Genomic DNA, 12,886 nt, shown 5'->3' with positions numbered 1-12,886 from the left:
ACTGAATGGCGAAATACTAATATAGATGCCTGCCTTCATGAATATACTATGCCAGTTAACACCCATTTTAAAAGTATGGGAGATTTATTATACTAGAAAAAAGGACTATGGCCTTTATAAAATGTTGATGTGTGTATGTTCATAGCATTGGTAAGGATCTGAAAAGCACTAAAAATGAAAGCTAGACTGCCATATTGCACCTATGAAATAAACTGCATATGCATTACAACAAACTATAAGCAGTGCATGTTCAGTGCTGTTCTATCGAGGACTCCAGAAATCCTGTGATACATGTCCAGCATGTTCCTGGGGAAACTGGGATGTCTATGGCCCGTATTATAACTTGATGGTGACACAGTAAGATAACTTTGAATACTTATGTACTATTGAAAGAGAAAGCAAAGTGTACAATGTTTCTAAGGAATTGTACTTTGTTACTAATATTGTCACAGATATGTGAATTATTTGGATAGGTATGTGCTTGATTGCTTCTATGTTTCAGTTATCTTTGGGAAGATGTGTATATTATGACAAAAATGTACCTATTAGGGTTATTACCTTTCCTCATTCCATCGTAGATGCTTTAGAAACATCTTGGCATATCTTGCAGATGAAAGGATCATTTCATCCCAAACTGATGTGAGGTGCAGAAATGCTTTAATATCCAATCAATGCCTTCTCAAATTATTTTACATTTGTTTGTAAATTGCAAGGAACTCTTCAACATTATTTTAAAGATTTTTTATATGAAACTCAAACATGAATAAGTATGAGAATCAGAAAAGTCTTTAGGATGAAGATGTGGTGTACATGCAGTCAGGAAAAGGTTTCCTGGCATTAACCACATTTCATTTATCCCTCTGGGGAGTATCATGTGGCGTGATTAGAGTATTTATCCACTAAAAGACGTCATATTAATTACCTTGAGTATATGCATTACTAATTAATCAAGAACACCCAGGAATATGCCATTTATGGAATTTCATGCTATTACCACAGGCAGTGTTACCATCCAATTACTACTTTCACCTATCAGAGCGTAGCATATATCTTGTCTTTTGTCTTACAGACAAGTTAATCCACATTATCGTTTTCAACATGGATATTCATGCAATTCACAGCTGGAGGTATGGGGGTGGTGTATGGTCCCTGGGCAAGCACTAATGGCTGGAACTTTGGAGATTATACTTGTATAAATGCTTTCTCTAATGAATGTGGCTGTGACACCCCACCCACAATGAGGTCATCATAATGTCAATCCACATGAGTAATATTAAAGCAGAGTTCAATGTGTACCTACCTGACTGCTGTGACTCCTGTCTTCCCACATCTAGTGAACAATCAGTAGTGCCACACTCAAGATTGAAATGACTAACTTTTCCCAGTGTTCCAGAATTAAAAGGTTGGGCTATCTGCGATGTGGTCATAGTGTTGCTGACTCTTTTCAAGTCGCCCCACTGATTATGTAAATTGTCAAGTTGCCTGTAGGTTGCGAACTCTGAATTCACTTTACCGGTACTATCAGACCAGAGGCTCTAATCATTCTGGAATGCAAGTTTATCATTAAATGACCAGTGACCCTTTTCTGGTCTTTGAAAACCTCATGTACCAGAACCTCAAATTAATTATGCTATAAAAATGTAAACTGTTTTGGCATACTAGTTGATGTAAATGCCATTTTGTTATGTTGTGTTCAAATTACTTGCAAAGCATGCATATACCCGGAGGTGTATTGGCAGTGCTTCTATTTCAGTGGTCTGAACAGCTCTGTTGAGTTTAAGTCATTTAGTTGTTGAAAAGCCACCATTTAGTGCTTTCCTGAATGGCAGGCGATCAGTTATGGATTTAATATGCCAAGGTAGAGTATTCCCATACTTAGAAGCATTTACTACAAAGCTTCTTCCACTCCATGAAGAGTGCCTAAAGTTAGGGATGACAACATTTTTAGCACTGAGAGAGGGCAGGTGTTTAGTAGAACAGTACCATTTGAAGCTTTTTTTTTTAAATATTCTGGGCCTGTGTTGCGAAGTGCTTTATGAGTAATACACAAAGCCTTTAAGGTAATTCTCTGTTTGACAGGCAGCCAATGGAGCTTATTCAATGCCTGTTTAAATAGATTGGTATTTTTGGGACACCTACCAGCATTTGTGCAGCTGCATTTTGGAGGAGCTTATTTAGAAATTGCTGCTGCATATTCAAGTAAAGACCATTAAAGTAGTCAGGTTTGGACATGACTAAGGCCGTCACAACCATTTCCTGTAATGTCTCTGGTAGGAAGTGTAGGATATTCTTCACTAGTTTGATTACATGGAAAGAGGAAGCAAGGGTAACAAACATTAACTTGATTGCCATATGCAAGTTTACTGTCTACAAGGACTCCTAATTTTTATTTTACTTTCTTAGCTGGTGTTGGCAGATTTCCTAGCTCTTAGGGCCACCAGGCTGGGTACCAAGAGGTTGTTTCTTTGAAAAAAAGGATGACTTCCGTTTTCCCTGAGTTTAGTGTAAGGCAGTTCATGATCATACATTCACTGACTGCCAGCATGCAATTAGTAAATCTGATGTTGATGTTGTCTTCATTGCTGGTTAAGAAGACCACAACCCGGGTATCATCAGCGTAAGATGTCAGGAAGAATCCAAAGAATTTGATCAGACTGGCTACTGGTGTTACATACACGTTGAACAACGTAGGGATCACTGGAGACCCCTGAGAGACTCCGCAGTGTAGAAAAAAAGGATCTGATTCAAAATCTTCAGATGACAATGTTTGTTCTCTCTAACTAAGAAAGGAACTTAGGAGGGCTGACACTGTCCCCTTGATTCTGATCTCGGAGAGACGGTCAATCAACAAATCAATATTGACCATGATAGGTCAAGCAGGAAAAGTGTTGTTCTAAAGCCGAATTGTGTGGGGCTGAGTGGATGTCATATTCGATGTGCCGCCCAAAGCAGGAGATAATTATAGAGAAACAAAGTACCAATGACCTAGAGACAATGAGAGGTTTCTCCTTGTGTATGGACTGGCATAAAGGGATTCCCTGCAACACATGTTGATCTTGCAATACCTTGCATGACAGCCCCAAAAAAGGGATATCTAATCATGGTTTACCGTCCCTATACTGGGTGCTAAGATCATCATTATAAACTGACAGCCCTGTGGCCGATGGCCCATCAAGTCAGACGTTTTCACCAGTGGAGTAAACTGAAGACCTGCCACTGGAAACCCAGCACTTCCCTGACTCTAAATAGAGTGGGGGGAAACTGTGCTTTTGGTGGAGTGGGAGCTTTGCTGATTTACGGTGATGCTCCTTTTCTCATAAGTCTAAATGACCAGATGCGTTTTTATGTGTCTAATTGTGGCCATCATAGTTAAAACTCCCCCTCCTTACTACTTTCTGATAAAGCCTAGTCAACAGGCATTTTCAAAATTAAAAACATAGGCATGATTGCTAGAGTCTTTCAACCTTTTCTTTTACAGTGTTCAAATTTATTACGTGCATAACTGAAAATGAGGCAAAAACAAAACTTTCGCCATATCCTCAGTTAAGCTCAATGTCATAAAATATCTACCAACAATAATACGTGCACATGCGCTAATCACAACACAGAGCATGTTCACAGTCTACTTATTAGTCATATCGGTGACAGAAGCATAGCTTGACATGTACAAATGAATACATAGAACTGCTGAGTTAAAAATGGAAATGACCAAAAGGAATCTCTAGAAATTTATTTAAGTAAAGGAATATCCAGCATGAAAACGTAGACATAATTCTACCCTAGCTTTTATCAGCGTAGTTTAATATTTTGCAACGTTTAACACGGAAGTGCTTTGGAGTCCCTCTCAGCCGCTAAAACCATTCATCTCAACCGTGATTAAGTCTAACCAAGCTCTTAAGTGTTGGCTGCATGTTTGCATCAATTTCGATTCAGTTATGTGATATGAGTAACTGGCAAGGGATACCACGGCATTTAAAATTGAACTAAAACAGCAAAGTACGTTTGTCATAAATACCTGAGAGTAATATCCGGGACCCTAATCAGCAAATCTGACAGTGAGCAATTGTTTGTGTCATTTCATTGAGTTGTGATGAAGCTCTGCTAAACATTATAGGGGCCCAAGCTCTTATCATTTTAATGTCAGAAGTTTCTGGCTTATTTCATGTTTTGGTTTATAAAGCACAAAGGCTCTCTCACAGGGACAATTTTTGTATTGAATCATGTATTTGCCCTTTTCGCTTGTACATATTAGGGAATACAACAGAAACGGTTGCTAACAGACTTCTTACCCTTTACTTAATGATATCACAATCTGTTTAGGCCCTCCGGAGCTCTGCAGTCAGTAGCTAGATTTCTCTACTCATTTGATCTGTTAGCAGAGAATAAAATTGGGGAGATTAGCCAAATGGTGAAACAGATGGCAGCTCAAGAAAAAACGTGAAGGCAGCTGATAGGAAAGCCAATTGGATGTCAGTATTGCATTATCAGTGGATTGTTCAGAAAATGACAGCACAGTCAAAAAAATATAATCTAAATGCAAGCATGCTTCCAATATGAAAAGCTCCTTGCAGCTCAGAAATGCCTGATTGTTGTAAACTGCCAATTGTAAACAGCGGTGTCTACTTTGTTAAAACAGTCCTCAACTGCAACAATGAACTGCATTTACGTATTTGTAACAACTTAACGCAAAGTTACTGAAAACAATTTGATTTGAGCTAAATCACCGGGTCCTACAAAAATACAGACTTAAGAGTGTGCATTCCGTGCATTTCCATAACGACCATCAAGCAATAAAATGAAGTTTAGTTAAAAAAATATATATATTTTAAACCAATTACAAATCTTGAAATATTATCGAACATTGCATTCTTCTTTAAGTCGTGTAAAAATCTCTTTGGTCCTTATTTAGAGACTGGCGCTTGGCTTACTCCTCAAAACGTGACGGATATCTCCTCTGCTACATTACAATTAAATGGGCTAAAATGCACTTCTAAAAAGACACACAAGACATCCACCACGTTTATGACTGAGTACCCACCCGCCAAACTCTAATTAAAGCCATGTATTGTCGGGTCTAATTAGTTTCACCCAGCATGAACCCAATGCATTTTCCGTAGTTTACAATAATGAATACAAAATACAGAACATTTTGTTGCACACAAATGCATTTGTTATCCATTCTCACAACACTATTTTTTTTACCTATATTAGTTTTCTCTCTTGTCTGTCTATGAATTAAGACCTCACCTCACCACTATTATTTCTGCCTACTTGATTTTTCCGCATTCCTGCCCAGTGAGTGGCCCCTGAAAAAGCCCACTCAGCTTTTCATAATTTTGTGATGAATGTAATGAGTCTCAGTGAGGTGATTGCATTCTAATACTCCTACAATAGCAACACTCATAGGACACACATATGCTTGTTTCCTGTCACCATTCACAAACACCACATCAGTTTCTATCTTCTGCCATGTTTTTTACCAAAAGACTGATTTCATGAAAATACCAGATACACACACACTGTCCTGTGAAGATCTCCTGCCACAGCCATTTCACCATAAAAGAAGAGGCGTATTTCCAAAATGTATTTGCATAAGCAATTTGACTTACGTGTGCATATAGACTTTTGTGAGAGAGCAAAACTATTTTTTCTGTTCTCAAAAGTTGTTTTTGCACCTGAAGATTTTATTGTCAGTAAATCTACAAACAGGGGTAGAGATGGGTGCTGATTGGGGGTTACAGGGCAGTAGACCATTATACGGTTGAGTAATCAATTGTATTTGTCGCACGTTTAGTAGCACTACAATAGTACAACTCATCCTAAAAAATGCTGCCTACTTATTTATGTGAGGAGATCTCTGCCTGTCTAAACCTGTTTGTTTGTGTGGACATCTCAGCCCTGACTGCACAAATTTCCACACACATTCACCTATGTTTTGGCAGTAAATGTAGGACGGATGAGGGATGCGATTGGAAAATGAGGAATAATAACTATTAAATGGGAGAAGGTTTGGAGAAATAAATAAGGGATAGATACCGAGGGGTTTATGGAGAGATATGAACCAACCCACAAAAGTGTGAGCCCTTTCCTGTTCTCAAACTGCTGCAGCCCAAAGGACCCAAAGTCGTTTTACATGCTCTCCAGCTCCGATCTGGAGTAAGTCCAGCACCCCAAATATAATGTTTTGAAAAAATAATTTAATGATCTTGTTTTAATTTAAACAATTTTTGAAAAATAATTTAAAATAAATCAATTTGAATTAATACTCTAAATACCATTCAATAATTTTCAACACATAATAAATCTATATAAACATTTTACTTTAAATTGGATCTTTTTAAATATTAAAAATATATATATTTTAATTTCATATATTGAAATGAACGAAATATTCAATTCAAAATTAGGCTAGCTAATAGTGCTGTGCAATTTTGTTCTAAATTTAATATATATCTATATATCATATATATAAAGGTCCCGGAACGTGGGTGCTCAACACAGCGGTCCTGGACGGGCCCCCAGATGCCCAAAATATCCTTCATCACTCCCTTGTCATATCAGGAGAACCAGGACACCTCCGAATTAGAAAAGTGATTTATTTCAGCAAAAGAATCCAACGCATTTCGGCACCAGCCTTTGTCACGGATCATCCATGACAAAAGCTGGTGCTGAAACGCGTTGGACTCTTTTGCTGAAATAAATCACTTTTCTACTTCGGAGGTGTCCTGGTTCTCCTGTTCTCCTGATATGACAAGGGAGTGATGAAGGATATATATATATATATATATATATATATATATATATATATGGATATATATATATGGATATATATATTTATATATATGTAATCAATGTATATTTAACGTTAAAATGTGTTTACTTTTTTAAAATTTATTTTGTTTTACTTACATTTTAATATAGGGATATCTCCAGCAAGATGACAGAGATCTCCACCAACATACGAAAAGTTACTAGCAGTAATTTTTTTAACCATAAATTAGGCTCTACTCCCTGAATTTTTGTGGTGGAAACATTTAAATCTATACTTTGGAGTAAATTTACACTTGGGGAGCCTTTGCTCTCGTGCAAAATCTCCACTATGAGAATTCTCATTAGGGAGATGCTGTCCTGAGTGAGGAGACTCCCCCACGGCTGCAGGGCCTCTGCCACAAGTGTGAATGCCCTTTGTTAATTAGGCCCTGACAGTGGTAAACCTTTGATTCATGGAGGTCATAAACTCAGTAAAAACATTCAGCAGCTGCTGTAGTCCATTTGCCATCCCAGTTATGAGGTCCACGTCATTGGCATAAAGAGGTGTGGCAAGGTAATGTTTGCCAGTCCCCAGGATGTCTAGCCTCTTTTGAAGAAGGTGCCTCTCAAGTCCGTATACTGTATATAATTTAAAAATTAAAATGGAGCCTTGGTTGACATCCTGCTGCAATTTAAAGAGAATCTGTAATACCGTAGTATTCCCAATGGAGAAGGTGTAAGAGTGTGACTAACTTTTTTTCCTCCCCCTGATTTTCTAAACTGTATTCCATACTATAGAGCTGTTGACAGTATCAAAACTCTTGACAAATCCATAGAGGATAAGTGCAAGGCATCTCCGCTCCACTGACCTCGCAACTGTCCCTTGTGTCCGCAGAACTACAACCGGTGGTAGATCATTTGCGCACCTCTCCGCCAAAACGTGGAACACTCTTCCCACCCACCTGCTGCAGACCAAAGACCTCCTTACCTTCAGGAAACTTCTCAAGACCTGGCTGTTCGAGCAGTAGCAGTACCTCCTCCCCTTTCTCCCCCCTCCCCTCCTCAGCGTCTTGAGACCCTGACCGGTGAGTAGTGCACTTTACAAATTCCTGATTCATTGTTTGAAGGCACTATTGTTTACCTGAACATATTTACTAATTAAAGGGAAGGATTTAAACATTGCTCTACAGTTCCAGTTTGTTGTCTAAAGCCTCAATGAAGCTCTGATATGTCTGTTCCCAGTCCTCCAATCTCGCCAAAAGAACCCTGCCTAGACTCTCACAGTTGAATCCTACAGGAGTATTGGGCAATAATGGCCAGGACTGTTTCTGTCCCCTTTTTTAAAGGTTGGAACTATAATTGCTCCTCTCCATGTAGGGGATCCATTATCACAGAACGAAAAACACTCCTGAACAAAGGGGCCCAAAGGTCAATATTTTCTTTAAAGATATCTAATGGAACACCACCTGGACCCAGAGCCTTGCCACTTTTTGCTCTTTTTAATAGATAAAGCTACATCCTTGACACTGATGGCAAGGCTGAACTGAAGTGCCATCGCCCTGTCAACCCCTGAAGGTCCCCAAAAATCGTGTTCTAAGTAAAACCTGCTCTTGGAATTGTCCATCTCTAAAAGAGGCACATATGTAAGCAATATAGATGATATGTTTCTTCACATTAGGTCCTGGACATATATGATGGATATGGAGTTGGTCCCTAGAATGAAAAGAGACCATGAAGCACTTTGTGCACAAATCTAATCCATGCCTTTCCTGAAAGCACAACATATGCATACACATGTCTTCAAAAGCCATCGCCACCACAAATAACAGAAGGAATGTGAAATGGACTTCAATTGCTGAAAGTCCTACAACCTTGACTTAAATGTATCGGGTTTTCATGTAAATTTTGGGCCCACATGTACTTACTGATAAAATGTGATTACATTTGTTAGCCTCTACTGTGGCCTGACAAATCAATTAAAACAACACTTTACAAAGGTGGGGCGGGGGAAAACCTCTGGGAAGTCATCTAGGGTGGTACACTGATGAATTCCAATATGTCAAAACAGCTTTACATAAAGTTGTTCAAAAAGGAGATTGAAGGGAGATAACAGAGATGAGAAGAGGCTAAAGGGCAATTCCGGTCAAATGCAGAAGATTCTGGAAGGAAGCATAGTGGGCTGATCTGACAGAATCTCTCTAAACAAAGACTATTTAGACAATCTGGAAAATAATTGCTAACGAGAGTCGTACCATTGACATCTATCCTAATTCGGTTGTGAAGCCTGAACTATGTGTTATATACTTGTCAGAGCACTATAGTAAGTGGGATTTCCCTCTACCTTCCTGTGATGACAATCTCATTGAAGTCCACATAGATCCTAACAACATGAATATTGAAAGAGGCTTTGCTGAATTTTGTCTGGCTGAGACGGACTAGGCCTTACCTTAAATGAAGAGGGAGAAAGGTCCTGGCTTTGATTGCATCCCAGGTGACTATTATCTATCTCATCCTGCAATCTGGGTCTCTTATATAAATACTTTAAGAAATGCCATCCCCAGAGGGGAGGATATCCCACCCCATTGGTGAGGAGCAACCATCGTCTTTATCTTTACTATAGGCCAATCTGCTTGATCGACAATAGTCAGAATGTTTTCTGTTGACAGGTATTGTCAAGACTGCTGTTGTGGATATCTGGCCACCATATGCTTTCAGACAGCCAAGCAGGTTTCAGAAATAAGGTCAGTACTCTGGATCAGGTGTTCCATTTCAAAACAATATGCTGTAAATATGTTGTCCTGAGCGGAACCACCTACGTGTGCTCCTCATGGATCTGAGGGCCTCTTTTGGTATTGTTACCAGGGAGAATCTATAGAAGGTTCGAGAGAACTATGGTATTCCAGACAACCCAGTAAGGATTTAGAAAAAAACTGCACTTGGAGACTTTTGCTCAAGTAATTTGGCGCTTCAGTCGTGACCTTGTCTCCTAGACTACTCATTAAGTGTGGCTTCTTTTTGTACATCAAGGGGTCTCAAGATTAATGCTGCAAATACAACATTTATTTCAATAGGACCTCATCACTCCTTCAGAGGCAAGATGCTAATAGAGGTGGCCCCTTTGCAGCAAGTTAAGAGCTTGAACTATTTGGGTGCTAGGCTAGCCAAGAATTTCTTCAGAACACCTCAGATAGAAAAATGCAGAGCACTATTGCAGCAAAGAGCAGCAGTTCTAATTAGGAAACATAAGGCCATTTCCAGTTTCTTGGTCTCACCGGTTCTTGAAATTTATAGGGCCAATGCCTTGGCTGGAGCAGAGATATGGGGCTATGCTAAGGTCACACCTCTGGTTCTAGCAGAAAACAAATTTATTAAGTCTGTGCTTAGCTTGCTTTTGAGCACCCTATTGATACCTGTACATTTTGGCTAAGCATTGAGTAAGTGAGACTCAGCGGTCCTTTTAAAAACGTTACTGTACTGACTACATCCTTAGACAACTGTGGAACTGGTCCCCTATTGTGAAGCTGCAATCAAACTTATTAAGATAGATAAAAGTTCATCCGGTCCTTGGCTCAACAAGATAAGCCAACTTTTTGTAGCCATCATACTTGAGAAAGTGAGGCATTCCCCAGCATCAATGTGCAAAGACATCACTAATGATGAAAGCATCATTTTAAGAAACTGTGTTAATCAGGTTATGGAAATATTGAAAGAGGGCAGTCTCGCTGAAGAATTTCTTCAGCATAAATGTACTCCTAGCTTTGAGCCTTACCTGGAGAGAATCAGTCCCAATCAAGAAAAAATGTGTACATCAAATTCAAAATCCTCATTGTACTGCTCAAATCATTTACAGCTAATTGGGAAGACTATGGCCCTCAATACAACCCTGGCGGTCAGTGATAAAGCGGCGGTAATACCGCCAACAGGCCGGCAGTAAAAAAAATGGAATCACAACCATGGCGGAAACCGCCAATACAGACAGCCACTTTAACATTCCGACGGCCACGGCGGTAGCAAAAAACACCGCGGTGGTAACCGCCAACAGACAGGCGGAAGACAATGTACTGCCCACACTATTACAAGGCACCAATCCGCCAGCTTTTCCGGGGCGGTACCAACGCCATCAAAAGCACGGCGGAAACAGTACACAGAAGGGAAACCACTCACCTGTCGACACTCAACGAAGTACCAGGACGCCATGGAGCCCCGCTGCAGGTTCTGCCGATGCTGGTCTACCTCCTCATCTACCAGAAACATCAAAGACGGCGGCAACGACCACAGTGAGTACTGCACCTAGTGCACAGGGGAGGGGGTCAGGAAAAAGAAAGTGACACACACATGCAACACATCACACCCCCACCCTCACCCACAACACCATACACACTAACACATGCAGCAACATTAGATGTACACCCCATAACCACCTGGAAGAACACAAGGACCAAATGAATGGATTGTAACAAGTGTAACAATCGAAAATTTAGATGGGGCCAGATAACTTGAAATGATCAGTATATACAAATATTTACAGCAAGTATACAAGTCCGTATATTGTTCCATTAAATGTTCGTGGACCAGTGGTCCCAAAAAGCATGGGCAAAGCCCACACATGACACCTGTCTCAAAACGGAGAGAACACTGCAGGTGCATCAGGTTGAAAAAAACACAGGCACCTCAGGGGGAAGGGGAGGGGGGGGCACCTCAGCCAGATGATGAGACGATGCCACTGCTCCTCGAGGGTGCTCCATGCCCACTACCTGGTCCTGGGAAGTGCAAAGCGACAGTCTCTCAAGTGGGTGGTTTGCCCACTGCTTGGACCTGGGGAGTGCAAGGCCACATTCTCTCTAGTAGGTGGTTTACCCACTGCTTGGTCCTGGGGAGTGCAAGGCCACAGTCTATCAAGTGGGTGGTTTGCCCAGTGCTTGGTCCTGGGGAGTGCAAGGCAACAGTCTCTCAAGTGGGTGGTTTGCCCACTGCTTGGTCCTGGGGAGTGCAAGGCCACAGTCTCTCAAGGAGGTGGCTTCTCCACTGGTTCTGGAGGGGGCTTTGTGCCCAGAGTGCTTCATCCTGCCAAGGACTGAGGTTGTGGATGCTGTTCTCCACTGGTTCTGGAGGTGGCTTTGTGCCCAGAGTGCTTCATCCTGCCAAGGACTGAGGTTTTGGATGCTGTTCCCCACTGGTTCTGGAGGGGGCTTGGTGCCCAGTGATGCTTCACCTGGGGTGTGGCAGTTCCCATTCCCTCACCTGGGTGTCTGAGCCACGAGATTTTCAGGGAACAGGTAGCATGATACTCCATGGAGGCAGAGACACACTCCACCCTGTGGAGACTTAGCCTGCCAACTGCTGGTAGTGCCAGTGCTGGTTGTGATGCCTCATGAAGTGTGTGCAAGGTCCAGGATGTCTCCAGCAGCCTTGGACGGCTCCCTACTGAGGATGCTGCTGATGTACGCTGTAGTGGCACTGGCTGGGCATGTTGCGGGGCAGATAGCGGTGGCTGCGGCTTTAGCTGCGGCGGTGTCTGTGTCGGAGATGCTGCCGGTGGTGCAGGTGTCTGCACTTGTGGAGGGAGACACCAGGCCTTCTCCTGCAGTCTCGGAAGGCTGCCCACTGGGGATGATGCTGGTGACTGTAGTAGAGGCAGCAGACATGCATGTGACGGTGCAGGTGGTGGTGCAGGTGGCGGTTGTTGCGGTGGTGCCCACTGCCGTACAGGTTGCTGGTCTGTCTTGCAGAAGGGGTGACACCAGTCCCTCACCCTGAGGCTCCGTGCCCTGAGCTGACTTCCCTTTGCCCTTGTGTCCCTTCTCCACCTTGGAAGTTGCTACTGGGACCTTGCCACTGTCCTCTTTGGTCCTGGAAGAGGCCTTGTTGGGTGGTTGGTGCGGCTTCTCTCTTCGGCATGCAGGCCCCTTTTTTACCTTGGCAGGTGGCGAAATAGGGTGGTCCTTGGCCTCACTAGGTGGCACATTGGCAGCCCTGATGGGTGCCGCCTTCGATGTTCCCGGACTTGCAGGGACCACACTGGACAAGGATTTGGTGGCTGAGGTGCTGGGCTGCGATCTGGACATCCTGACCCTAGGGGAAGGACGGGGAAGGTGTAGGGAAGAGGTCAATGGCAGCTAGGAAAAGTTTTTTAGAC

General features: G+C 41.9%; 1 protein-coding gene across 1 annotated transcript in view; it reads right to left on the bottom strand.

The window, feature by feature from the left end:
- CSMD1 (CUB and Sushi multiple domains 1) overlaps positions 1-12,886 on the bottom strand; it is a 5,088,256-nt gene that overhangs the window by 3,107,949 nt on the left and 1,967,421 nt on the right. The gene's annotated exons all lie outside the window — the stretch shown is intronic.

Source organism: Pleurodeles waltl, chromosome 5, assembly GCF_031143425.1.
Source record: "Pleurodeles waltl isolate 20211129_DDA chromosome 5, aPleWal1.hap1.20221129, whole genome shotgun sequence".
In the NCBI taxonomy this organism is placed as follows: Eukaryota; Metazoa; Chordata; class Amphibia; order Caudata; family Salamandridae; genus Pleurodeles; species Pleurodeles waltl.
Note: the sequence above shows the minus strand (reverse complement) of the source record. Positions and strands in the feature narration are given on the sequence as shown.